Below are 26,375 nucleotides of genomic sequence, written 5' to 3'. Positions count from 1 at the left end.
TTATTCCTTGGTTCTATGCCTAACTCTGCCACTGACTTTTTTTTAGCCATGGGAAAGTTATTTAATACATCTGCCCCTTAGTTTATCCATCTCTATAAAGGGCTAATGATACTTACATACCTGTAACTGATGTTCATACAAGGCCTTGAGATGCCTGAATGAAGAAACTATGTACTTGAAAAGCATAATTATATACATGCATGAGACCATCTCTCAGTCTTTCTCTCCCCATTCCCTATGAGTCCAACATTTCAGGTATATAACTTGAGGTCATTTTTTGTTTTAAATGTGGCCTTTAATGTCTCCACTTCAATTTTCTCATTTATACACTGATTATGCTAATTCTCACCTTCGCCGTTAGTGGTCATGGCAACAAATTTGAAAAATTGCCGAGACATGGAATTTGATTAAATCATGGAGTTTATTTGTGAAAGGAAAAAGTAGTGAAGGATTCACTACAACAAGATTAAACTGACAAAGTGTAATAAAGAGCAAATGCCAGAGTACATACAAGAGGGCTATTAAGAGCCTAGCAGAAATAAATATTGAATTGTTTCTTTATCAGTCCTGCATATTGTTTTGCAAAAACTCAATCTAGCAGCTTCTCCAGACAACTGAGAACAGGGAGGATGTCAGTGCATACATGTGATCCCAGGCCGTCCATACTCACAGATCTCTGAGAAGAAAAATGGTTGCAACTTAGTATTACAATTAGCGAGGCTCATCTCATTATCAGCCTGATACAATATGCACTAGGAGTTAGGAAGAGAAAGGTACAACATTTTGTTGTACAGGTATTCCAACAGAAGTGTAGTGGATTAAGGGGCAACCATCCCACTCCCACGAGTGAGGGGATGACCGGTTTTTTGTGATCTGTCCTCGTTGATGAGAATGCATTAAAGAGGCTGGGTTGGTCTGCCCAGCAATCAAAGGAGGCCTCGTTAGTACTCCAGAATCCCCACAGGTCCACCTTAAATGTGCACCACTGAGGGGATGATATTGCTATCCCTACCAGTAGCTCAGGCCCAGTATAAGATACTGAAACCAGGAGAGCCACACTGAGGTAAAACCGTAGTCATTCAATGGTAAATAAAACTGACACTTGTGCCCAACAGTTACACAAAGGAAATAGGGAAACCTATGTATGTAGTTCAACTACCATTTGACAACCACCAATGGCTGAAGCTAAAAGTTGTGTATTTTTGGTATTCTTTGGGCAGCATATCATACAATTATTCTTTCTCTCTCTTACCATACTGTAGAAGATCTTCAGAGAAAGATTATATACACAGCACGCTTGCAAAGTCAAAGCTCCTGTGTACGAAAATTCCTCAGAGTAGGTCAGGATGGCTAGCCAAAAACCTGTAAAGAAGAGAAAGGAAAAAAAAAAGGTTTGTGGCAGAATTACGAAAGTACAAGAAAAGAAAAGAGAAAAGGGCAGCTTGTTTCAATATCTTTCTGTCTGGGATTGTGTTAACTTTTCCTTCCCTAATGCACAGCAGAGCTGAAACTGAGTTTAGTGGAGGATGATCATTAATGCTTCACATTCAGCGAGTGGGGACAATTACAGATGTTTTTGCTAAAATGTGACATGAAACCATTGCTGGCTTTCTGTTTTTATGGAGACAATTTGTTTTATCCTTTTTTTATATTATGCATCACTGAAATGATTAACTAAATCAAGGCAAACCCTGTGTAACTATATTACCTCATGCAATAATCAAGTAGCTAACAAGAACCATAGCTAAATGAACTTAAAGTAATGACATAAGCATGGCTCCATGCAACAGATATTAGTGCATTGAATATTTCTTGAGCTATGTAAGGCAAGAAATTGACTTAAGCTTAAGTTTTCAAACTTGGGTGCCTAACTTAAGACACCAAAAGTAAAATTTTCAAATGACATATAAGCCTGCCCCATTTTTCAAAAGTGACAGCGGGCCAGAATTTTAAAGGTATTTAGGCAGCTAAAGACGTAAATAGGCAACTGATGAGATTTTCAGAAGTGCAATGTGAATGCCTTTAAATGTCTGACCCCATTGGCACTTCTGAGCCTAAGTCCCATTGACTTCCACTTCTAAAAATGGAGCAGGTTCCTAAGTCACTTAAAGTGCTTTTGAAAATTTTACGCCTAAATCCATATTTAGGCATTATCTCCCATTCATTTCATTAGCCATGGTGGATGCCCAGCACCTGTAAATGGTGGCCTGATTTTCCGACGCCTAAATCTAGAGGTAGGGGCCTTATTTTAGAACATACAAGCTAGGGGGGAACGGGACGGGAATTGACCCTAGGGCCTAATCTAATGTTAATTGAAATCAAAGGAAAGATTCCTAGTGACCTCAGTTGGGCATTAGATCAGGGTCTTGATGCATTTAGCGGAGAGGAACACCTGTAGAAGGGCAGCACGTCATCTTCAGCAGGAAAGGCTCATTCTGGCAAATAGAATTCCACTGGTACGATTGTTCATGGGAAGTGAATAAATAATACCTAGCTTTTATATAGTGCTTTTCATCAGTAGACCTCAAAGGAGGGTCTGCATCATTTATCCCCATTTTACAGATGGGAAACTGAGGCCCGGGGCAGCGTAGTGACTTGCCCCAGGCCATCCAGCAGACCAGTGGCAGAGACATGGATAGAATTCAAGTCTGAGTCCTAGTCTAGTGCTCTGTCTAGTAGGCAACACTACTTATCACAAAGGCCACTGGAATTAACTTGTGGGTTTCATTCAAAATTTTGTAAATGTTTTTTGCAGTATACCCCCTTATCCACAATATGGGCTAAACCTGCACTCACTGAAGACAAGAGACATTTTGCATTGTCTTTTTCAAGTGCAAGATCTGGCCTTTAAGCTCTGTGAAAATAAAGAAAAACTAGATGGGGGGAAAAGAAGACTTGCCAAATATTCTGATGTGGCAATAATAATTTAGGGTGCCTATAGAAGGTGCTTCAGTAGGTCTTCATCTCTGCGCTTTTTTCTTAAATTTTATAGTAACTTCAACAACTTCTTAAGAACTAAGCTTTCAATCAGTATATTTAGCATGAGCCTAAGTTTAGACCTCATCATCCTTATTAGTATGTATTGTTTATATTGTGCCTGTGTTTTTGAGACCTAATGGTGCAGAGAACATAAAAACCTAGTAAATGACAGCCCCTGCTCCAACCAGTTTACAATACTCTACGGTGAGATACCAAAAATGTCAACATGCTTTTCAAACAGTCATTCATTAAGCCTTTCAACACACTTGCAAGGTAGATATTAAGACTTCACTTTACAGATGAGGAAATGTCATGGACTCAGAGGGACCGTGAAGTGTTTTGTGCCAAAGGGAAGAATGGAAATGAGAATGCCTGACTCCCTGTCCTGTATTCTTGCTATTAAAGTACACTTACTTGTAAAATGCACATTGACAATGCACTGCAGATAATTAGTGCCACGGGGTGATCAAAAATGGACTGTAGTGTGGGACTCTTTGTAGCTTGACCATATGGAATATATTCATAATACAGTGAAGAAATTGTTCCAGAGCAATTAAGTGTTGCCCCAGAAAATATTGCCCCGGTGCCAGGGGTGCTGGAACACTTTGTATAGTGGGGGTGCTGAAAGCCATTGAACCAAACTGTAAACTCTGTAGATAATGGAAATCACTTCAAGCCAGGGGGTGCGGGAGCACCCCTCGTTCCAACACATATGCCCAGTGCCGCTGCCAAGGTCAATGAGAACAAAATTGATCAGCCACATAAACGCTGGGAGACTGCCCCAGAGGCTTTTACAACTTGTTTAGCACATGCTGCAAATATCCCTTCCTTCTATCTATGGTCTCCATCACTGAGCAGCTCACAATTTTTAATGTATTTGTGTGAGGTAGGAAAATGCTATTACCCCATTTTACACATGGGAACTGAGGCACAGAGAGGTCAACTGACTTGCCCAAGGTCACACAGGGAATCTGTGGTAAAGCCGAGAATTGAGTCCAGGTCTCCCAAGATTTACAGTAGTGCTTTAATTACTGGATCATCCTTGCTGATGCTGCACTCGTTAATCATGAAGAGTTCCTGCTTTTGCCAATTATTCCTCATTGCCTTCTCATTCACCCTTGTCTGACTGAGATTAAACCCATCACCCCAGCTACTATGTAGAATAGAAGTGGTGAAAAAATTCTATTTAAACTTGTTTTTTTTACACAGAAAATGGGGTTTTTGATTAAAAGAATATTTTCACAGGAAGCGTCAGCTTTCCTCAAAAAAAAAAATTTCACAAATCTATATATATTCAGTTTTGCAATGAAAAGTCACTTTTTTGCACTGAGAATTTGGATTAAAATACTTTTCTATTATTCATATTTTTCCTCATGGAATAATAATAATTAACAATAAAAACATTTTCAAACAGCTGTAATGTAGGTGTAGATATAGGGTCTGTCACCGCAACCCATTATATGCAGGCATTGAGACCATGTTCATTGACCTCTGACGTCGATATTTCTAGAACAAGGCATGTTATCTGGCCCTTCTATGCCAGTTAAAACAAACATTTCTCAGAGAGACTTCACATCAAATTATTTTTGACTGACTCTCAGTGCGCCCAGTTTCCATGCTATAATGAAACTGGTTTGTATGGTCCATGCATTGGACTGTAACTGTTCATTCCATGGAGAATAGTTTTCAGCAATCCACATTCTAACAGAACTCGAGCCAGCTCAGTAAGACAAGTGACACCAAGAAATACACCATTATCTTATATTAGGAGAAAGTGTATTGTACAGTTTTATATCTATGCCCACTCTATACTCAACTTCCTTTCCTTCCGAGAAAGATACTTTTCCCCCCATATTAAAAGACTTCAGTACTGGCAATTGTAACACCCAAAATGCTTCCCTGAAATCCCTGTGGAGAAGCAGCCATAGCTATCTCCAAGGGACTTTCCCCCCCCATCCATTCACCCCCAGGCCTTATGAAAGTTTCTCTGCAGGTTCAGGGTTCAGTCCTGGGGCAACGAAGGGGGGTGGGTGGGCTGGGAACAGGACAGGGACACTCAGATCATCTCCTTCACAGCATCACCGGATAAGATAATACAGCCCCAGGCCTGGATTTACGCCAGGGAAACCAAGTGCAGAATGTGGCCATAAAATTCTGCATGTTCCCTGGAAGATCAGCCAGTAAAATTCTGTGGAATAAAAACCTTTCCATCTGTCAATAATGGTTCCCTTTAAAAAATAAATATATATAACCACCACTCTGCTCTGGACCACAAACTATCACTTGCAGTCTCCAACCCAAACTCAGTGAATTTAAAAGCCCTAGCTAGTTTGTTTCTACTTTAGTTAACCTTGGGCCAAATCCTACTGGTTTTGCAATAATCTCATTGACCTCAGTAGGACTGCTTGGCTAAGGAAGGCAGAGATCTGGTTCGCCTATATGCATTGATACAGTACTTCTAACTTTGTATCCCATTAGCGTAATGGCTTGCAGTAAGCATGCCTTGTGTTCCCACCCCAGCTGGCTGTGGTGCAGAAAGGGTAATATAGCTGGAAGCCTGTACTGTCTCTCCATGGAGAATTCAGCTGGGCCGTTGGGTGAGAGGATGATGTGTCTTCCCACTACCCAGTCCTGCCCACTCCTCACCCAGCCTAGTCCTTCCACGTGACCCACAGAGTCTTATTGTGATTGACAGCCCTAGGCTGCACTTACTGTGCTGGCCATATCCTGGTACCCCAGCCTACTCGTCTGATCGCCCATCCGGTGAAAGAAGAGGTGATCCATGCAAAAAGGCTCTCCAGCCCTCTCCCCACCTGCCACGTCCCGTCTGATGTACAGATCTCTGGAACATAATAGAGGCCTAAGGTTAAGAAATGTTGTAGATATGTGGCCACATCTACACTACAAAATTATGTCGACCTAACTGACGCCGGCATACAGCCACTGTTATCAAACCACCTGTGTGTGTGCTTCTGCCGGTGGTGCACATCCTCACCAGAAGCACTTGTATCAATTGAATCGTCAGTGTGGGGCATTGTGCAATAGCTCCTGAAAGTGAGTAACAGTCGGCGTAAGCAATGCAGTGTCTGCACCGGCACTGCAGTGACCTCATTACATGGACCGTGACTCTACGCCGCTCAGGGAGATGACATTACTAACTCAGCGTAGAGAGGCACTCAGGTCGGTGGGAGCCAGATTTAAGTATGTTTCCACAACTAGGTCGATGCAAGGCAGCTTACCTTGACCTAGCCATGTCGTGTAGACCAATATTAGATGCACAAATTTGGTTGATACATGGTTGTGTTGTGAAGAAAGCTGAGGAGCGGGCACAACTCAACCACGTTTGTCATAATGAAGACAGATGTTTGCAGAATCACAGCCACACTTGCCATATAGACAGAGCCACACTTAACCTTTGTGATTCACCATAGAAGACCCTGCACTTGCTCCCACTGAAATCCAGAGTAAAGTGCCCACTGACTTCAATCTTCTTAGCAGATGCGCAACATGCCTCAGGTGGCACGTAACCAGGATTCATCACCGAATTTGGTCCATTGGTTGGATCATTAGCTTCTCCGGTCCAGGGCCGGGTACTAAGAGGAAGTGCAACGTGAATGCGGATCCAAGTCCCCCACTGACTTCAATGAGGGCTTGGATCTAGGGGTCATCTTATGTGTCCATTTACACAAGCAGGTCAGACTGTTACTCTGTGGCACAATCACAGTTTATATCTTGGAGTCAGTCTATGGCCCAACAGCATAATTTGGAAACCTCTTTAAGAACATTGTTTGGGTGAGTGCTAATTAATAGTTTGAGGAAAAGAAAAATCCAGATTAGTTTGAATTATTATAGAGGCATGACTCCATATTTGAGGTTGCATTGAGACTTACATTTAAACCAGGATTTAATTTCTTGAGTATACATTAAAACTTCACTGAGCACAAAAACTGAATTGACAGAGTTCTGAATACCTTCTCCTATGTTTTACTCTTCAATCCCTGCTCTGGAGAAAAAATACCCAGTTCGCATAATAAATAAATAATTCAGCCATTTCCCTTCATTTCTTAAACACAATGAGGGTAAGCCTCAAACCCCGCCCCCCTTTAAAACCTATCTTAGAAAAATCATTTAAATCAATCAGATAACAAAATAGAAAACATACTGTTTAATCAACAGTGTGCAATTATGGGATCTCCCTCAGACACAACAATGGAGCCATTGTATCCACCCATCTGAGCAGTCAGCAAATTGTGGTAGTACAAAGCTGTAATGAATTAAAGGCTTTTCTGCAGCAGATAGGATTGCTGTTTGTTACTAAAAAAAGCACGTCCTCTGAAATCCTCTCTAGTCTGTTGCATGCTAAATTCGTGTTAGTGTTTCTAGCACAGAATAAAACCTTAAAAACCAGAACCAGGGGGATGAGGCAGGGGAAATTGCCAGACTGGAGTGACTTAATTTTACGCTGATTTTTCTCATTTTGCATGCTAGTGATTTTCTGTAAGTGGTTGGTAGGAGTGCTTATTGGTAGATTTCTTGCACCTCCCTCTGAAGCACTGAAACTGGCTGCTGTTAGAGAGGATACTGGAGTAGATGGGCTGGGCTGATCCAGTATGACAATTCCTATGTGACTGTGATAATCATAATGATTCTCTCAGTAAGCACACATACATTTATGCTGACAAAATAATTGCTGTCCAGGCAGCGTGGCATAGAGGAGCGGGTACTGAACTGGGAGTCAGGAGACCTAATTTCTGTTCCCATCTCTGCCAATGACCTGCTGCATGACATTGGTCAGATCACCTGGGCCTAGATCCTCAAAGGTATTTAGGCAACTAGCATCCACTGATTTCAGTGGCAAGTTATGAGTCTACAGACCTTTGCGGATCTGGGCCTTCGTCTCTCTTTGCCTTGATTTTTCCCTACACTCTATTAGGGAATGAGACTGGTCTATTTAGAATCCTAGCATATAATTTGGAAAGTAAACGTATATTATTTAGAGAGAATTATATTACAATATTGCAGTTAGTGTTGCGATACATATTTTGATAGGCCTAAGTAATCCAGAGCAATTGTTTCGTTACACTTTGTAGAAATGCAGGGCTGGAAGGGTCCTCAAGGTCATCGAGTCCAGCCCCTGCACTGAGGCAGGACCAAGTAACCCTAACCCCCCCCATGGGTGTCTGTCCAACCTGTTCTTAGAACCCTCTAATGATGAGGATTCCACAGCCTCCCTTGGAAGCCTTATTCCAGAGCTTGCCTACCCTGATAGGCAGGAAGTTTTCCCTAATATTTAACCTAAATCTTCCTTGCTGCAGATTAATCCAGTTACTTCTTGTCCTACCTTCAGAGGACATGGAGAGCAACGGATCACCGGCCTCTTTACAACAGTCCTTAATATATTTGAAGACGGCTATCGGGTCCCCTTCCTCCCAGTTTTCTGTTCTCAAGACTAAAAGCACGCCCAGCTTTTTAATCTTTTCCGAGGTTATGACAAAACAGATGCATTTCTTGGGTTTAAAAAGGCCAGTAATTGTTTTAATTATGAGCAGGGACCCTGAATCACTGAAATTGACTTTGGCCCTCATCCAGTAGCCATGGGAGAAAACAGGAGGTTGGCCATTGACTTCACTGGGAGCAAGCTCGGACGACAGGGCATCAGGGATGCCTAGAATTGCGTAGTAACCTCTCCCCCCTTTCCCACCACACACCCACAGCATGTGTCACATTGAAACTAGATGCACCTGCTCGGGAATTTGTGTGGGGGCAGAGATTATACATGGTTATAAATCCCGAGCCTATCAACAGCCTTTGGTAAACATTTGGAGAATCCTTCCTACCTGTCTTTCGTCCAAATATTTGCACCGTGCAGGGCTGCGAGTCGTTTCCTGACATGTCCTCAGACTGCAGGTCGACTCCAGAACAGGTGGATTAATCGCCTTAGTTTATTGAAATAATTGCTTGGAACTAGACGGTCCGTCTACCCACAGGAAATTCAGGTGAAGACGTGAACTTGCGGATGAGAATTGTATTTTATCGTATGCGTGTGTTTTAGGGTCTGATCCAAAACCGTAGAAAACGTTCCTGGAAAGATTCCCCAGTGACTTCCCTGGCTCTGAGCGATCCTACAGAGAGACCACTTCACAAGATGCTCCTGCCTTGCAGCTGAGCAAAGGATCCGGAAAAGGCAGCGCCAGCCTCGCCTTTTAAAAACGAGCCGCTGTCCTGGATGCAAAAGCCAACCGTGTCACACTAATCCTCACAAACTGAGGCATTCTCCAGAGAAAGCGCAACGGGAGATTGCTACGAGGTGAAGTGCTTAAAAAGTACTCGCCAGCCGTTTAACGTAACCCAAGTGGCCAAGGTGAAACAAAACAATCCTTTGGGGGGAGAGTGAAGCTCTCTGGACTCAGCTTTGGTCGTTAATAGGGCTGCCTAGATGTCAAAACCCAGTGTTTGAGCTTACCGTGCTAAAGCCCAGAGCTGGCAAGATTGCCCCCTACACCACAATAATTCCAATCTTCGATTCAATACAACCCCTACTTTATGGCTGACTGTGCACTGTAATAAGGCGGTGGCATTTCTGATAGCGTAGCGAAGAAAATATTTGACCTTAAGTTTAATTGTAGGATAAAATTGCGTCGGGGAAAATGTGTTCTCTCTAGCTCAAGCTTTGGTCAGGATCTTTCACTCGATCTATAAAATCCACGGCGGGCCACGCAGGGCCGCCTTAGGCTGTATGGTCTTCGGGGCAGAAGCTGCCCAAGCGCACTGTCAGCGCCGAGGAAGCGCCCTAAGGTCGGAACAAACATTCACAGCCTGTGGAGTCGGACACTGGTGGCTGGAATTTGACCATCAGCAAACTGGATATCGGTTTAAGATGGGACCCAGACCCGGAAATTGACTAGGTAGGAGTCATCCGCTCGTGCGCCTAGGCATTGTCCATTTTATTTTAAAGCCTTGTTTCCAGTGGGCTCCAGCTCAGCTAGGCAGTATATAGGCATCGATCCCTTCTACAGAAAGAGAGAGATCCTTGCCAAAGAGGAGGTTGCGGATTGCCAAGCAGCGTGTACATTGCAGCCAGGTAGTCCCCCTTTGTTTCTCGCACATTTCCTCCCCGCACCAGGACTTCCTTTCGGGGGAACCATAGCATCCCCCGCGCAGACTAAACAATAGCTTGAAAGTTTGCTTTAAAAAAAACAAACAAACCCCGCAGAGTTCAAGAGGAGAAAGTCACTGTCCCCATTGAAGCGAGCTGACTGGGGAGGGGAGAAGCAAGGATGTGGCGGAAGCATAAAGCACCTGTCGAAGGCTATTTACGGATTAGCCAAGTGCTGACAGACAAATTGGCAAGATTAATACGCGCAATCAGGGCTGTGTGGGCTGGAGTTGTTGGCTGACATTAATGTGACATCACTTTCATCTGCCTTCGCCTCGCGTTGCTTAGCGGGTCCACAGCGTCGCTGGTGGCGCTGGAAGCTCCGACGGGAAGGCAGGGCGGCCAGACACTGGCGCTGGGAAAGGGGTAGCGGGGGAGGTTCGCTTACGAGACCCCAAGTGGGTCGGCTTCGCGCTTTTAGTGTTAACAGGAACCCTCCCCGCCTAACTGTGCCGCGCACACGGTTAAACACGCGTGGAAGTAAACCCGTCCAGGGAAAAACCGAAGAGGATCGAAACACGACCAGCTCCAAGGAGAATTCGTTCTCCGGGCCTTTGACTCTTTCTAGACGCCGAGGGAAGGGTGGCTTGGGGGTTAACTCGATACATTCGAGATGGACTTGGAGGAATTATTACTCCGATGCGACTGGAGAAATTCCAGGTTTCGCGAGAAAACACGTCCCCGTTTTTAAACAGCAGGAAGTCAGGTGGCCCACCTTTGCAAAAGTGACTTTAAGTCAGCGGAGGTGATTCAGGTTTGGGGGAAATTAGGCCCAGGTGTCTACAATGTATTTTTGGCTGGTTTCTGCATCTGTCAAAACGAGCGCTCTTGCACTAGCTTTTCTGTCCTGAAAAAAGAAAAATCTTAACACATTAGTTACAGTCTGTGTTTATAACGTATTGTCCAGGCACTAAACCTTAGCTCGATGCGCCCGAAAGAACGGGCGGGACCAGGTGTAGATCACACAAATGAAGCATCCAGCGAGGAGCACCGCTGGCACCAAATGAAGTTAGAAACCCCTTTTAGGGTAAAATCCTGAGGAATACAAGATAAGAGCTAAAAACGCAATTGCAATGCTTGGGTCTAACGCCTGAGGCTTTTAACAAGTTCAATGCCTCGAGAAGGCATCGCTTTCCTCTCTGCCACCAAAACCAAGGCAGAAGTTCTCCATGGAACTTTACTCGGGCAAAGCAATCGTGTTTCTTTCGTGCCGAGGTTATTGTGGAGATGGTTTTGTCTTTCTTGTTCTGTTACATTCTGGCCTGCGAAAGTTTCACGCTCTTTCCTGAACTCTTGCTAATATCCTCTTCAAACGGGCCTTGTTTACACTTCGTTTTTTCATTGTAGTTTGGTCCACGAGGAAACACAACAGTAATAAAACCTATGAATATAAAACTGTCCTGACCCAGCCCTGCTTTAACAACTGTCCTCTGGTCGAGAACTGTTTAGGAGTAAAAAGGAAAGTGGGAAGCCAGCGAAGGAGACACACACCTATGTTGGAAAGGCTGACGTAATTTGTGGGCACTGAAATAATTTTTTACCTAAGGATGAGGACAGGGCAAGATGGTGAAAATCCGATTTATTAAAAGGAATCTGCACGCAAGAGATCCCAGCAAATGCATTGATACGGGCGCATGTACCAATATCCCAAAGAAACATTCGAATTCGGTGCAGTCCCTGGGGCCCTAAATATTTAGCGATGGTGATTGACTGATTGAAAAGTCCACTAGACCCAACAGCCGGATCCTGCAGTTAGGGTAAAAACCCCTGCTGAGGTCAGGGGGAGCTGTGTCTGGCTAAGGACCTTAAAATCGGGCCCTTTGGCTGCCGGTCTGATTTAAAGGGAGTGGGCAAACGATTTGGCCATCGATCTTGGGGAAATCATGGTAGGTCACTGATTTTTGAGCAGAGGGTAATCTTTGGAAGGGTCTGCTTGAAATAGTCCTGGAAAGATCAGGTATTTCTCAACCCCAGGGCTCCTACAGTTATTACTATTTCAGGTGGGATCATCAAAGGCCACGTGCCAATATGTGTTAGCCCTGATCATCGAAAACCGGGAACTCCGAAACTGTACCAAAAACGCCGCAAATCTGAGTGCTTTTCATATATCTTCCGTGTGCACTTCCAGTTATTTTCCAAATCCAATCCCAGCACCAAAGCTAGTCTGTCCTTGTCTCGACTGCATCTTTCTTAGGAGCTGATGGAAAACATATTCCACAGCTTGGAGCAAGACAAAAGCAGCAATAACCACACACAGAAAATCTCCCCAAATAATGCAAATGTGTTTCTGCGAAAACGACAACAATCATATTTGCTCACAGAAACTGATTACTTATACAGTTTACCAATCCAGCAGCAAAATTCAGGGCATTCAGTGGTCTGTTTGTAATCTCATCCTTCTTTTATTAACATAAACACCACTCAACCAAAATATACATGGCCACCTACTAAGCCAGTAAAGTGAATGTAGAGACCATCTCGTTGCTTTCACAAAGCATATTCGCTTGCCTTTAGTGTGTGAATGAATATGTGTGTACATGGCTCTCTCTTTCTCAACACATCTTACTTATATAGATTTACAAGTATTTTAAAATATATATAGACATTCATTGAATGTCGATATATACTAAAATACTATCTATATCTATCTATATATTTACACACACACTCATGTATACCCCACAACTGATCTCCCACCTCCAAAACTCTATTTTGGTGTTTTTTACTTTTTTCAAGGGAAAAAAATATCCATTGACATTCACACACAGCTAAACTATCCTGTATAACAAAACTTTGGTAGGTTAATTTTTTTTTTTTAATCCTTGTTCTCAGTCTCTCTCCATTCTTGTCCCACAACTTCAGACAATATCTAAGGTTCTGGGTTCAACACTGCTCGCAGAATTCAGTCTCTTGGTGACAGTTCCTTTGGGTGAGGTAGGTTGCTTTGCTTTTTCTACTGGCTCTGGGTCGAGAAACAGGGAAGAAACAGAGAAACTGCTCCTTCTGAAGCGAGGGGATCAGTGTTTATTTCGTTATTTTACATGTGGGGACTTTTTTTTGCTCGCTGTCTGCCTCCTTTCTCCTTCCCCCTTTACAGTTTTGGAGGGAAATGTACCTGTCCCCGCACGTGTCTAATCTATCTGCACAGGCTATTGTTCACCAGAACTTGGAAGTCCTGTTCTTTTCTTCAAACAGATGAACCAAACACTTTACAGTTGCAGGGTGACCTTGGAGAACATTCCAGAGAAATAGCTTCTTTTAATTAAGTGAAATCTGTGCAAATCAGACACAGGGCTTCTCTTACAGCTTTGCGGTCTGAAACGTTTCCCCCTGTGTTATCACTCTCCTTTCTGACACCCCGGCGCTAATTTCACAACACACGTATATTTGTTTTAATCAAAGCACTTTATACCGCTTTGGCATCCGTCAGAGGAGTTCATATTCTTGTGAATATGACACAATCTCTCCCCAGATGCCACGGCTATATAGACAACGGTTTGTATACGGTTTAAGTGCTTAGCATTTTGCCCTCCTGTTGGTTTTTGCAATAAATACCTACAGAAGTGTCTGCTGCGATTCGCCTTCTTGTAATTTCTGGTCTCGCTATGGGGCAGTTCTATTTCTATTTCTCGCTCGGGGCTGCTCACAATCAGCTCACAATCACAATCGCACAGAGCAGGGCTCGTCTCTGAGCAGGTCTGCTCGGACATCGCCCCTGTCCATCGAGTGCGCTGGTTTTTACACGGCGTAATATAACCTTGTAACCCTAAATAAGATTCCAAAGCGAAGAGGCAAATAGCAACACCAGGCGCAGCCCGGAGCCGGGTGCGGATTCTGATTCGCATCCATGATCTATCCATCTCCGATGCCTGCGGGGAGCTCTGTTCTGTAGAAACCAGGAACCCAGGCCGCGGTGCAATCACTGTCTGCTTTATCTCTCAGCCCGGTGTTGGAAGTTTCAGAATGATGGAGGCGGCTGGGAGTAGATAGATAAAGAGAAGGGATCTCGCCCTCCATGATCGCTCGAAATACAAGCTGAAGACTATGGGATAGAAAAGAAGGCGGCAATCGTTGGAGAGTCGGCGGAGAAAAGCTCTCGATTAGTGCAATGCTCGGGTGATTTTAAATCCGGTGGCTCGACAAGATATAATCTCCCCGCACCACAGATAATATAGGCTTTAGAGTAGCCGCCGTGTTCGTCTGTATCGGCAAAAAGAAAAGGAGGATTTGTGGCAGCTTAGAGACTAACTAATTTATTAGAGCATAAGTTTTCGTGGGCTACAGCTCACTTCATCGGATGCATGCAGTGACTTTAACAACTGTGTCTGGAAACGAATGCGACAATTCAGAGCGGCATTCGTAAACCTTCCGCTCCAGCTCTGCGTGGAGATTCCTAAAATAATTTTAAAACAACTCCCAGCAGATATTTTAGGACCACAATTTCATCCAGGACCTCCCCGCTCAAAGGATACATTTCCTGATCGTCTACGGTGCTTTAAATTAGTGTTTTTGCAACATTCAAATAATATCAATCTCCAGGGGGGAAGTGTTCAGGATTTTTGTGTTTTAACCGTAGACTACCCAGAATGTCAGAGCAATAAACTCGGAGTGTAAAACACGGTTACTGTATCATTCATTCGGTGTTCTTATTCCTTTAAGGTATGCATCCAAATTCCGTTGTTTCAGGCAGTTTGTTTTCAGTGCTTTCTGAGACAGACAAAACAATAAGACTAAACTTTTGCCTCGATCTCTCTTTGATTTACCGATTTTAATTGGATTAGCTGCAAACTGATATTTTTGAGGCATATTTTAAGGACTGCAGATGGGGAGATTAGCTGTCAGGAGCCGAGTGTTTTGCCCTCCAACCAATGAACTATTTTAAAAACCAACGTGTGACTAAGGAGAAAGCGATCGAATTTAAGAGTTGGTATTTTGCATTTTCAATAAATTTCTCCAGAGTTTGCCCGGCACGGACGGAGAGACACACACGAAAGATAAAGGTAGAATAGGAAAATCTATCAGACCCTAGAATTAGATGGACTCATGGAGAAAACAACTGCTTTATGGCAGAGCGCTAGTCACTCCAGAACCAAATACCTGTGTTTTGCAGAGACTCGTCTATCTGCTTTTCTATATTTCACGTTTCCATTTTAATTTACCCCAATCCAATTCTTTGCGGATTTTTTCCCCCCGGAGTGTAATTCCTTAGAGTGTTCTTTTGTGTTAATTAAAAACAATGCATGTCTACTGAGCCTGAAACAGATTCTTAAAAGGAGATTAACCGCTTCAATGATTATTTTTATAGGAAATGAACGATATGATTGTCCAAATTGTTCTATTTCTAACAAGCACAGCCTCTCTAGTTAGATACAGACGGGGGGTGGGGGGGGTATGTGCTTATACCACACTGTGTCTGTTTCACCCCAGTTTTAGCGTTTAATTATAATTAACGCTATGGAGTTAACAGACACAGTATATTCTAAACACATACTAGTGGGGACTCCATAAGATTAATTATAATTATAATTAAACGCTAAAACTGTGATGAAAAACGCCACCAGACGAATCGTGTAAAGCATCAGGCTTTCGCCTATGCAGATGACCGACAAATGGAAATCAATTCTTGACCTATAAGAAAAAGTTAAAGGTAAAAAAAAGAAAGAGCCAGTTTGAAGATAATTTCTGCGTTAAGGCGCTGGGATAGATTCCAACAAAAACAATTGTTTAGCCTTAAAGGAGGGTGAGAAGAGAAAATTGTATTTTCCTGCGTAGGGAGGATATGTCAAAAGTCGTTTTGCATTGTTTACACAGCAGAAAGGCGTCCAGAGCTTTCCTCCTTTGCCTTAATTTTCGTGTATAGTTTACATTTGAGATTTATGATGGACACAAGAAGGTAAAAATCACCTCTCCTCAAACGTTAATTGGCGGCATAATCTATAATCGGTGAAACTAACCATCGGTGGGTGCTGAGTAATATTATCCAACTCTGTGTGTGGACATTCGCCCAATCTACATACACTGGGTGACATCCTGGCTCATCTGAAATCAATGGGAGTTTTGCCAGAGATTTGAATGGGGCCCTGGTTTCACTCACTGTCAAAGAGAGACTAGGTTGAGGCAGGGGGCCCAATCCTGTAGCCCAGGGGGAAGCAGACCTCTTGCTAAACTCAGCAGAAATTCTGCTTAGCTGAGCGTTGCAGGATCAGCATCAGGTGGAAGCTAATTCGAATTGTGAAAAGTATTTCTACCTGCATTTCTGTTTACAAAGGGAGGGGTTAAATGGAGTCTTGCCAAAGTGACCATTTAATGATCTTTCCAAACATATCCAACTTTACTGAAGCAAAAGAAAAGTGAATAATCTCTAGTGCTTTAAATGATCCCAGCTCTGCACAGATAACTATCTATTTTATCCTGGGGGGAGGGTTTGCTATTCCCATTTTGCAGACGGAGAAAGTGTGGGCATTGTAGCGGCGTTCAGGGTGGCGGTCCAGGGAGCGGTTTATTGTGTGCTTTGCCCCTAGCCCTCTGGTCTATTTAAAGGAATCTTGAAAAACAAGGTGTTATTCTGGTGTCCTTTCGCCAATGGACACTGGGGGGGGGGGGGTGATTCGAAGAAGAAACGAAGCCTGAGGGGATCAAGCCCACTCCACTAATGTCAATGACTCTCTGATTTAGGGGGCTAATCTTTACCCCGCCTCATCATCCGGTTGGCACCTAAGGGAGCAGAATGTGGCCTTTGGATTGCCACTGATATGTATGTGGATACACGGCCTCCGCACCCAGCCCTGCCACTCCTCACTGGCAGGAATAGCAGAGTGAGGACAGGCTATTCCCCCTGTGTGGGGATTTGCAAGATAGGACCCTGCCATCCTTGTCTGCAATCTCCATTTTCTATTCTTCTATTTCTTTCTTCATAGTCTCATCACTGGCAACGACACCACTTCGAAGAGGCATTGTTCGAGCACGATACATGTTCCTTATATGATGAATATTTACATACGCTTTCCCCGCATGTAGTGTGACGTTACCAAGGCTGGATCAGTGGGGAAACTGAGTCTTAAGCCTTCATGAATCAGACTGGGAACAGAATGGCAGAACCTCCCTTATTGCCAGCAGACAGTAAAGATGCACGCATCTCGCTATCCAACCGGTTATTCTGCCTAGAGAGCTGGAGAACTAGGGGCAGATTGCTAGAAAGCTGCCCGGGGCTGTATTTAGCACCTACAAGGGGGATGGGGCGGCGGCGGGGAGGGGAGGGGGGATCCGTTCGTTCTCTGGAAGCTAAATCATCGATTAATGTAGAGGAGCCTTTTGCTTAGCAGGTGGCTAACTCATGCGAAGGCCTTGCTTGCTGATAATTGTACCTAGTGGGAATTTCAGATGGAAATCTTTCCTTAAAGCAGTTATAAACAATGCACATCTGCATTAGCTTGGCTTACAGAAAGGGACATTGAGGGTAAAGTTTGCACGGAAATGTATTTTGATTGATCATTTGGTCGAAAATCTCCTCCTGCTTTTACTCCACAGATATGTGAGCACAAAAGCGCACCAGACATAGCCGATCTATAGCATGCATTGGTTGACATGTGCGTTTGGGGAGTGGCTTTTTTTAAATGCCATAATAAGCTCGTGATGACGGCTACCTATAGGTCATACAAAGGCTTCCGAGCTGAAGGTATTATTTGGTCTCGTAGTGGATGAAGTATGTCAGAACTCTTCGGTTATCTCTTGGGATTAGTCTGAAAATGTTGGCATTTGTGCGTGATTTCCGCTTTACAGTTCAATACACGCCGCTATCCTTAGCTAGCCAAGGGACACAACTGACAACAGGATGCATCCGATGAAGTGAGCTGTAGCTCACCAAAGCTTATGCTCAAATAAATTGGTTAGTCTCTAACCAAGTCCTCCAACCAAATAAATTGGTTAGTCTCTAACCAAGCCACAAGTCCTCCTTTTCTTTTTGCAAATACAGACTAACACGGCTGTTACTCTGAAACCTGTCACTTTGGAATTAACAAACCTCGTGGCTAGGAATAGTTTCTGCTGCCCTGTGAGTCTGGAGTGAAAGGGGCTTTCTGCTGTGCTCCAGGTAACTGGAGAGCTTTGGTTGGACACAATGCGTGGAAAGGTTTTTGTGGCTGTTGTTGGAGGGACCAGACTGGACTTCCCCATCCATGTTACCAGCTGACCGTCCTTTTTATCATACCTGCCCAGGGAATTATGGCAGTAAACAATGCGGTGTGTGTGTGTATGCGCGCGCGAGCGTGTGTGTGTGTGTGTGAGAAAGACAGAGAGAGAGAGAGTTCAAAGTTTGCTGTCATGTATTCCCCAAAAGAGTCCCCACAGCTTCCTTCTAAAAGCCCAGGGACCCCAATTCGTTCTCCAGGAACATCTCTTCCCTAGGATGCCTGGCTTCGGGGATGATTCATGGACATATATGGGACATTTGGACCCAGCCTCCAGTACTCCTTTCCACTGACCTCACTGACTCTGCGAAAGAGGAGGGCGCTTGGCTCAAAAGCCTGTTCGAGGGCTCTAACGAAATGATTGCAGGCGGGATAAGGTTTCACAATAACGCACGGATCGTGCCTGCCAAATAGTCGAGACGCACCCCACCTCTGCCGGAGAAACAGTTCATGGAGTCCCTATTGTCTCGCATGTAACGGTGCCGCCTTGTTCTAAGCGTATGTCCCCTAGGTATGGACAGGCAGAATACAGTTGATCTCATAAGCTGATTTGGTGATTTATATTTCTACTTTGGACCAACACCTCAACTATCAGAAATTCGGATCTATTTTTCGGCAACTCCTTATCTTCTTTAACTTTTCAAAGTCATGTTGATATTTCCCTATGATTGTACCAACACACTGTGCTTCTGGACAACAATGCCTTAACTTCTTCTGAGAACTAATTTGGATATTAATCAGCTAGGTATTAACAAATTAGGAAGACTTTTATTGTCAAAGAGAGAAATTAGAGTACATGTAAATTAACTCCTGGGAACTTCTGCAACCTATTTGGTTATTTTCTATTGTTTGCATCCCATTGTGCTATTTATTTAGCAGAAAAATCAATCCGCTCACTTGTCCCCTGTATAGAATGGAAATATACCGTATTAATTCTCTTCAGTCTGCATATTAGAAAAGTTTTTCCTCCCTTCGCTTAACTGTGAATAAATACAAACCAGTATTTTATTTTTGGTCCCAAACTCTCACTACCGAGCAGGACTTTTTTAAACCCACAAAATGGTGTAAGCTTTGCAAAGGGGGTGGGGGTGGGGGGAAGTTTCTTGCAACATCACTACAATTACAACTATGTCCCTTGTCCACAAACAACAAATCCAGCTATTTCCCCAAGTCACATAAAATCAAATTCCCCTGTCTTTGACGCATTTTGTCATTTACTTTTGCCCCACTCCAACTACCTAAGATTTGGATTCGGGCATTTCAAATGCATTTTGATTATAAAGGCAAACCCCGAAAATAAATTCAAGCATAATTCGGGGGCGGGAAGATACAGTTTATAAAACCTTGCTCTCAGAGGATTAAGGTTGTTCATGCTACAAGAATAATTGTCCTTCTAATGACTCTGTAGCGGTTTTATCTTCATTCAGCAAACCAATTTAGTTCCTTCAGAATTATTTGCTTTCAGCGCACATAGGAAAGTAAAAGAGATGACTTATCTGAAACATGCGTGGGACCTAAACATTTCTTCTGGCCAAGTTACTCAGAGCAAGATTATTGTATGGTTAATAACGCTCGTTGGGGTTAGAAACGCGTCTTGCCTTAGAAATAAGCTTATTGGTGGGCTCCGTTGATCTATATCAATATTTATGTTTTTCCAAAGGATAGTGTGATCCTATTTTTGTCAGCGTACTCCCCTCTCTTTAAATACTACTTCACTTTTCATGCAGCAGCTTATTCTGAAAAGAGCGTCAAAAATCCTGGGAGATAATGATTGTCTTGAAGGGATTCTGGGTTTGGTTCAATAGCGGATTTGCTGAGGAACGCAACACATGGCCCGGAGGAGCGTCACCTTGCGAGAGGTGAAACAGGCCAGATCCTGCTCTCTGATTTCACTAAAGGAAAGGCCAGCCTCAACAGAAAATGATCGCGCGGGGGGTGGGGTGGGGAGGGTTATAAAACAAAACAAGCTGGGGACTGGTGAGATAACACACAAGACAGACCCGATCCTGCAGGCTCACTGGGAACTTTGCCTGAGAAAGGATTGCAAGATCAGACCTAAAATAGCTTTCCTCCAAAGAGCTGACAACAAGAATACCCTGTAGCAGGAATCAGACGAGTTAGGTTCAGTCTAATCTCCCTTTCTCAATATAAGAATATTCACCGCTCTTCTTTGGTTTCTCTTGCCTCCAACTACCTGATACATCCGCAGACGCATCGGTGCGATAAAGCTCCTTTCACTCCAGAATCAGAGGCTCCTGCCCCAGCCTGGAAGTGCTGGACAAAGCTTCTTTTGAATCTAACGATGGGTTAGGCCAGATCTACCGAAAGTTCAGTATCTGGAGGCTAGGGGAGACTAATTCCTTTGATCAGAAGGCACCAGCTTCTGCCTCAAGGCAGGGCCCGATCCCGATAGCAATTCAGTAACATCTTGTCTGGCTGCGGAGCTCGCTTCCAGACTCTTCCCCCCCACCCCCCACCCCAGCCCATTCATGCCGTGGTAAGCTGCGCAGATCTGAGTTCCAGCCAGCGGGAAAACGCTCAAAGCATTCTCGCTACCCACCCGTAGGCGAAGATATAAATACATGGGGATATTTTAAAGATCTCCTCTGTGGGAAGCGATTGTGTCTTGGATCTAAATAGTAACGTTCGAAGGTTAATATCTCTGGAACTAGTTTCTGTTTCGGGGACTACTCCTTTGCCAGCAAACTCCCCCAAAATCTTGCGCTAAAGAGGGCTGTAAATTTCTGCGCTGTGATGTTGTCAAATATTTCATTGAAGAACGTCATGGAAACTGAGTGTTTTGGGGCAACCTCGGGACCGGGCAGCTAAAAAGTCCAATCCTTTTTTCCGACCAAGGCTTGAACTTCTTCCTAACATGCAGCTGCCAGGAGGCCTTAAGTGCTGCATTTATGCTCCAACAGACCCAGCAGCGCCTGGGTTCGACAGCTGAGCAGCGGTAATTTATGCAAAGCCGCCCCAAAACTCGGGGGGTCAATCTTCACGCTCCCCGCAAACCCCTATGGATTTCGCTCACTCCCGACTCGGAACCTACGCTTGTAAGAGCCCACTGATGTGTGTGTTCCGCTATAGGATAATATTCTATTCAGGCCGTCTAATGTTGTTCACGGAAACCATATTTATACATTCATAACATAGGTCAGGGCGCAGATGTGTACACACGGGTGTGTAGACCTGTACAGACATAGGTGTATGTTGTGTGATGGGAAACACACATTCTAGATAAATGAATAAAAGGATCAATGAGACTAGGGAGTCAGATTCCGATCAGGGCTGATTTGAAATCAATAAGCGTTATGGGAGGGATGAAAGTAGGCCCTGATTTCCGGGTGACTTTCCACAAGCATAAGTGGACCAGTGAATGGCGTATGCATGCTGCATTGTGGGGCTAGTTATATCCTCGCTGCACTCTCGTGGCATGGACCTGCATCTGAATCCTGTTTCGTCCAATAGCCTGCTACCCTCTGCCTTTAACCCCTTGTTGCCAAGACTGGGTTGCTAAAGCTGGCTCTCTTGCCTTGCTGGTCTCCAGGGAAATCAGCGGCGCTCCGGGAAAGCTTGTCTTTTCCGCCACATATTTCCTGCATGAACTCACTTACGGTGCTTTGAGCGATGGTGGTTGGTTTGTTGTTTTTTTTTCCCCTACCCGGAGAAGCTAAAACGCTGATGGTGCGTGAGACCGAAACCTACGCCGGGTCCGAACTTTAGTAACAGATCGCGGATGCTAGAACTGCCCCGAGGGCTTTGCATCCCCCCCTAGCCTTGCCCAGACCTTCACTGGTTAATCCGCCGTGCACACGTGCAGCTGGGCTCTTAAAGGTGGGATGGGGAGCAAGCGTCTCCCGGGCTTTTCCCCCTGGAGGAGCCTCTTCTGGACAGGTTCTTATAGAGGGGAGATGCCAATGAGCTGCCCGAAGCGCGCCCCCCGCCCCCAAACAGTGCCCCCTCCTGTCAACACCTTTTAGGCTGGAATATTTACACGTTAACAAAATGCCCCCCTCCTTCCTCCCTCCGTCTGTAACCCACTGGCTGAATCCGCCCCGTCACTCCCTCCCCTCCTACCTTATGTAAACGTTTAGGCATCAGTTTGCACTGGGCTAAAGCGAGGAGTTTGGGCGATCGCCTCCAGAAAGCGAAGTAGGGGGGCGGGCTTCTCCAACTGAAGTCCCTGGTGTTAATGAAAAGCAGGGGCAGTGGAGAGGAGGACGCACGCCTGTCTCTGCCCTCTCCATGGGTGGTCTGCGCTCGGATAAACACATGGGCCTCTTAGCAAAGCAGCACCCAACTGCACATTCTTCTTACAACAATACTACCTATATACATTTCCATACTCGGATTACAGGCTGGCTTGTTGCAGAGTCTAGTTCACTTAAGCAATTAGCTAGTAAAAATACCTTCAGCGCAGGAAAAGGAAGAAAGCTCAGATTTGTCTATTTTTACACAAAGCACGGCAGATTTAAAAAAAAAAAGAGGAGAAAAAATGTCTTTTGGAAATTAATTTTAAAACAAAGGGTTATTGAAAGAAAGAAAGAAAGAAAGAAAGAAAGAAAGAAAGAAAGAAAGAAAAAGGATAGAAACGTTACAGGCCCGCAGGACTGATTTTTAGCCCAACCGTCTGATGTGAAATCTCCATCAAAGTGTCAACATATTTTAAAAAGACAATAATTGCTCCAAATTATATTTTCCCCATCTAGTTTATTTTGCTGACGGGGCCACAGATAGGGAGGGGAGATCTTATATTTTTTTTAATGGGTTTGTTTTATACAGGAAAATATCTATCCACATGAATCACCGGTCTGACATTTTTCTAGGGAATGAATTTAAGACATATCCTATTTGCCCTTTAAGAATCCGGTCTTGACCATATTTTGAATAATTTTGACTTTTTATAACCAACAAACCACTGAAGCTAACAAGTTACCTAACAACTTGGTCCTCTCAGTCTATAATAATAGTGACACCGAGGGTTAATTTATTGTAAAATAAAATCCTTGTGCTATATACAATAAATCATGTCTTGGCCTTTACTCCCAAAATCTGTTTTTTACTAAACACACAGGTTAGTTTACTACATAAAACGGTGTAACATTTCTTCCTTTCCCACAGCTAGGCCTATGAAATACGGAGTAGATTGTGATTGGGGTTTCGTTTTTTGGTTTTGTTTTAAAGTTTACCAGATAAATACGTCGGGAAGAAAACCTTCACACTCCCAAAAGTCAGTGGGGGAAACAAAGAAAACAAGGAAGCAAAAGAGTGTTTTATTTAAAAGAAAATTGTTTCGTTAAGACCACTGAAACAAGCCTCATCTTTGCTCCAGCTGATTCTTTTTTCTGATACAATAGTCGAGATACTTCCTCATGTAAATTACCACCATTTTAACTTGAACTGCAATGCAAGCAGTAAAGCCAGACTTTTATTTTTAATGTGTCCCTACCAGCACCCCAGAAACAATTGCAAAAGATCTTAATACGTTGCATCCCTTGTTTACAATTCTGGAATTGACATATATAATCTGCGTTCTGAATTGTTTAATTTCCGAGTTCATTCCTATATTTCTTTCAAGCAAAGTGGGGGGAGGGAGGGAGAGGGAGGAAGGTACCTACAATGCGATTTCATATTTTAAAGAAATCAAGAAAAATAATAATTTGAGCTATAACACAACAGCTGCAATGGAGAAGAATAGGTTAGACATGCTCACAAGAAAATTAAACGCTGATTTAAGAAGGTTATTCTGCATTATAAATCTGGTATCTGTAAACAGAGAAAACATATGCTCACTTACTGAAGAAGAGATGGGGAAATGTCTGATGTTTTTTTTAAACTGAGCAACAACACATGATACACTCACGATTGGTTATCCTCGTTTGCTCTATGCTTTTTCTGGCATAGAATGGTATTTTAACCCATGTGTCTTCCTGCTCCGAGATGGAGATGTGGAACGGAATTTTCTGCACTGGGGGATGGTCCGTCCTCTGTATAATATCAGTTTATGGGACCATTTCACCGCATTTCTGTAGCCGGGGGCGTGGGGAGAAGGCCATATAGAAACAGACAGCCCCCTGTCACATTGCAGTTGTATGTGGATTATCCTGCAACCCGGGCCCTGAATCAAGGCTATTTACTAGAGAGCTTTCTTTCTGGCTCGCAGCTCAGGTCATTTTACCGGCTGTGAAATACCAATCAGAAAAGCATTGTCTGCGGTGCATACGTTTCATCGATGCTTCATTTTTTGTCCTGTTAGCATGTTGTAAGGGCCAGTGACACACAACTAAATACCGAGGCACACTGACAGATCTGAACCGAGCAGCAGAAGTCCCGAAATGCGCTCGTTTCCCGTGGAAACATGCGTTCTGCTACCCCTTGCAAACGCTGGAGACTGCGTCTGAGTTTTGCAAGAGGAAAAAAAAAAACACAAAACACAAAAAACAAACCCCTGATGTGAAATCCCTGTTGGTGGTATCACAGATGTGTCAGGCGCCCTAGAGGCTAGTAACGGCTGGCTGCAAATAACGTTAACAGGGATTTTGGAAACCCGATCAGTATCTATCTTTCTTTTAAAAGGTATTAAATTATCATAAAACCCTTAAAAGCGAATCTGGGCAGAAGGGGAAATTAAACGAGGAAGGAGAGAAGGCGGAGGGGTTTCCAGCCTTTCACTCGGCTAAGATACTTTGCAGAGCCGAGAACAGGCAGGAGCAGAGCAAACTCTGGTGGATTTTTTTTCGTACTATCTGGCCTTTACCCCCCCCCCCCCTCCGCTCCATCTTGACAAGAAAGAAAACGGCAACAACCAGCACATCTGCTCAGTTTCTAGCGATGAACTGTGAAAGCCAACCCCCCCCACACACACACCCCCGCATAAGCCCCCCTCTTACAGCTTAATTGTGCAAAAGTTACCACGCGCGCCTGGTAAGAAGGTGACAAAAGTTTAAAGTGACTTACCTTGATTAGTGAGTGACAGCTTTACTGATGAAAAGATGGTCAGACTTTTTTGTGGGTGGGGGTCTGATGAAGGCTTTGCCCTCCTTTTCCTCCCCCCCCTCCATGTGGTGTGTGTGTGTGTGTGTGTGTGTGTGTGTGTGTCTGTATGATCCATTACTTCTGAGGATCAAAGTCTGGCCATAGCTGAAAAAATCAACACATGTTTATATCACAACAACAACAAACAACAACAAAAATCTAACCCGGCAGCAAAACAGGCCACGGGCGCTATTTTATATGGCTTAGCAAGGGGCCCTATGCGAACTACCAGCGACTTTTCTTTCTGATTTCTTTTTATTAAAGAACCCCTGAGAAGATGTTTACATTTCGCTGTATAAACATCCTGCCCATGTTCCTGTCTATCTTCAAAAGAAATAAGAAACTTGGTTTTTAAGTGGGAGAGCTTCACTCCGGCTACATTTCAAATGAGAGTCGCACTCCAGGGCGAGCCGCATTTCCCCTTTTTATCGAGTTGTGTACAAACAGCCCTCGTGGCTTTCAGAGCCAGCAAACAGCTGTCTGCATCGGGCCATAGCCCGGGAACTTAGCTTCTGCGGCTTGCATTTTTGTCTCTTTTAAATCCTGCAGGCGCTTTGTCTCTTCCTTCCCCCCTGCCCCCCCCCAGCCCCGTTTTGATCTCTATTATGATTTCGGAATAGAGACGGTAAGAGCAAAGATCTTAGAAAACTCCCTCGTACATTGCAAATTTGTCTTCACTGTCCCCAACTGGGCTTTGGGGGCTGAAAATCAGAGACGTCCGGATGAAAATGTTAGTGACTTAAAAACGTGGCTACCTGCGAGGCAAAATAAAGACAATAAAACGCCCTCTCTCCCGGCCCCCCTCCCCCCAATCGCCCCCGCACAGGCCACCTGGGCCGGGGGGTGGGGGGCGTATTGAGAAGGGATTGACGCCCAGGACGAGAAGGAGCAGCCTGAGAGTCCGCTGCAAAGCAGTTGGCCGGAGTGTAAAGGTCCCTTTAAGTGCCCACCAGAGCTGAGCTTGAGCGAAGGGGCGGGCGGGGGGGGGGGGGGGGAGAAAAGGGGGAGGTGGGGGA

General features: G+C 44.2%; 1 long non-coding RNA gene across 2 annotated transcripts; it reads right to left on the bottom strand.

The window, feature by feature from the left end:
• Positions 1 to 407: 407 nt before the first annotated feature.
• On the bottom strand, positions 408 to 26,303 carry LOC122462600. Of its 2 annotated transcripts, XR_006285278.1 has the most exons (4): positions 25,282 to 26,303; positions 5,692 to 5,821; positions 1,253 to 1,362; positions 408 to 676 (listed from the first exon to the last, which is right to left on the bottom strand). It is a non-coding gene; the product is annotated as an uncharacterized LOC122462600 (long non-coding RNA). The 2 variants fall into 2 exon arrangements; XR_006285277.1 differs by lacking the exon at positions 5,692 to 5,821 and having other exon boundaries at positions 25,282 to 25,896.
• Between the last annotated feature and the right edge of the window lie 72 nt (positions 26,304 to 26,375).

This window comes from Chelonia mydas, chromosome 12 (assembly GCF_015237465.2).
Source record: "Chelonia mydas isolate rCheMyd1 chromosome 12, rCheMyd1.pri.v2, whole genome shotgun sequence".
NCBI lineage: Eukaryota > Metazoa > Chordata > Testudines > Cheloniidae > Chelonia > Chelonia mydas.
The sequence above is the reverse complement of the archived record's forward strand: the minus strand, read 5'-3'. Positions and strand labels throughout refer to the sequence as shown.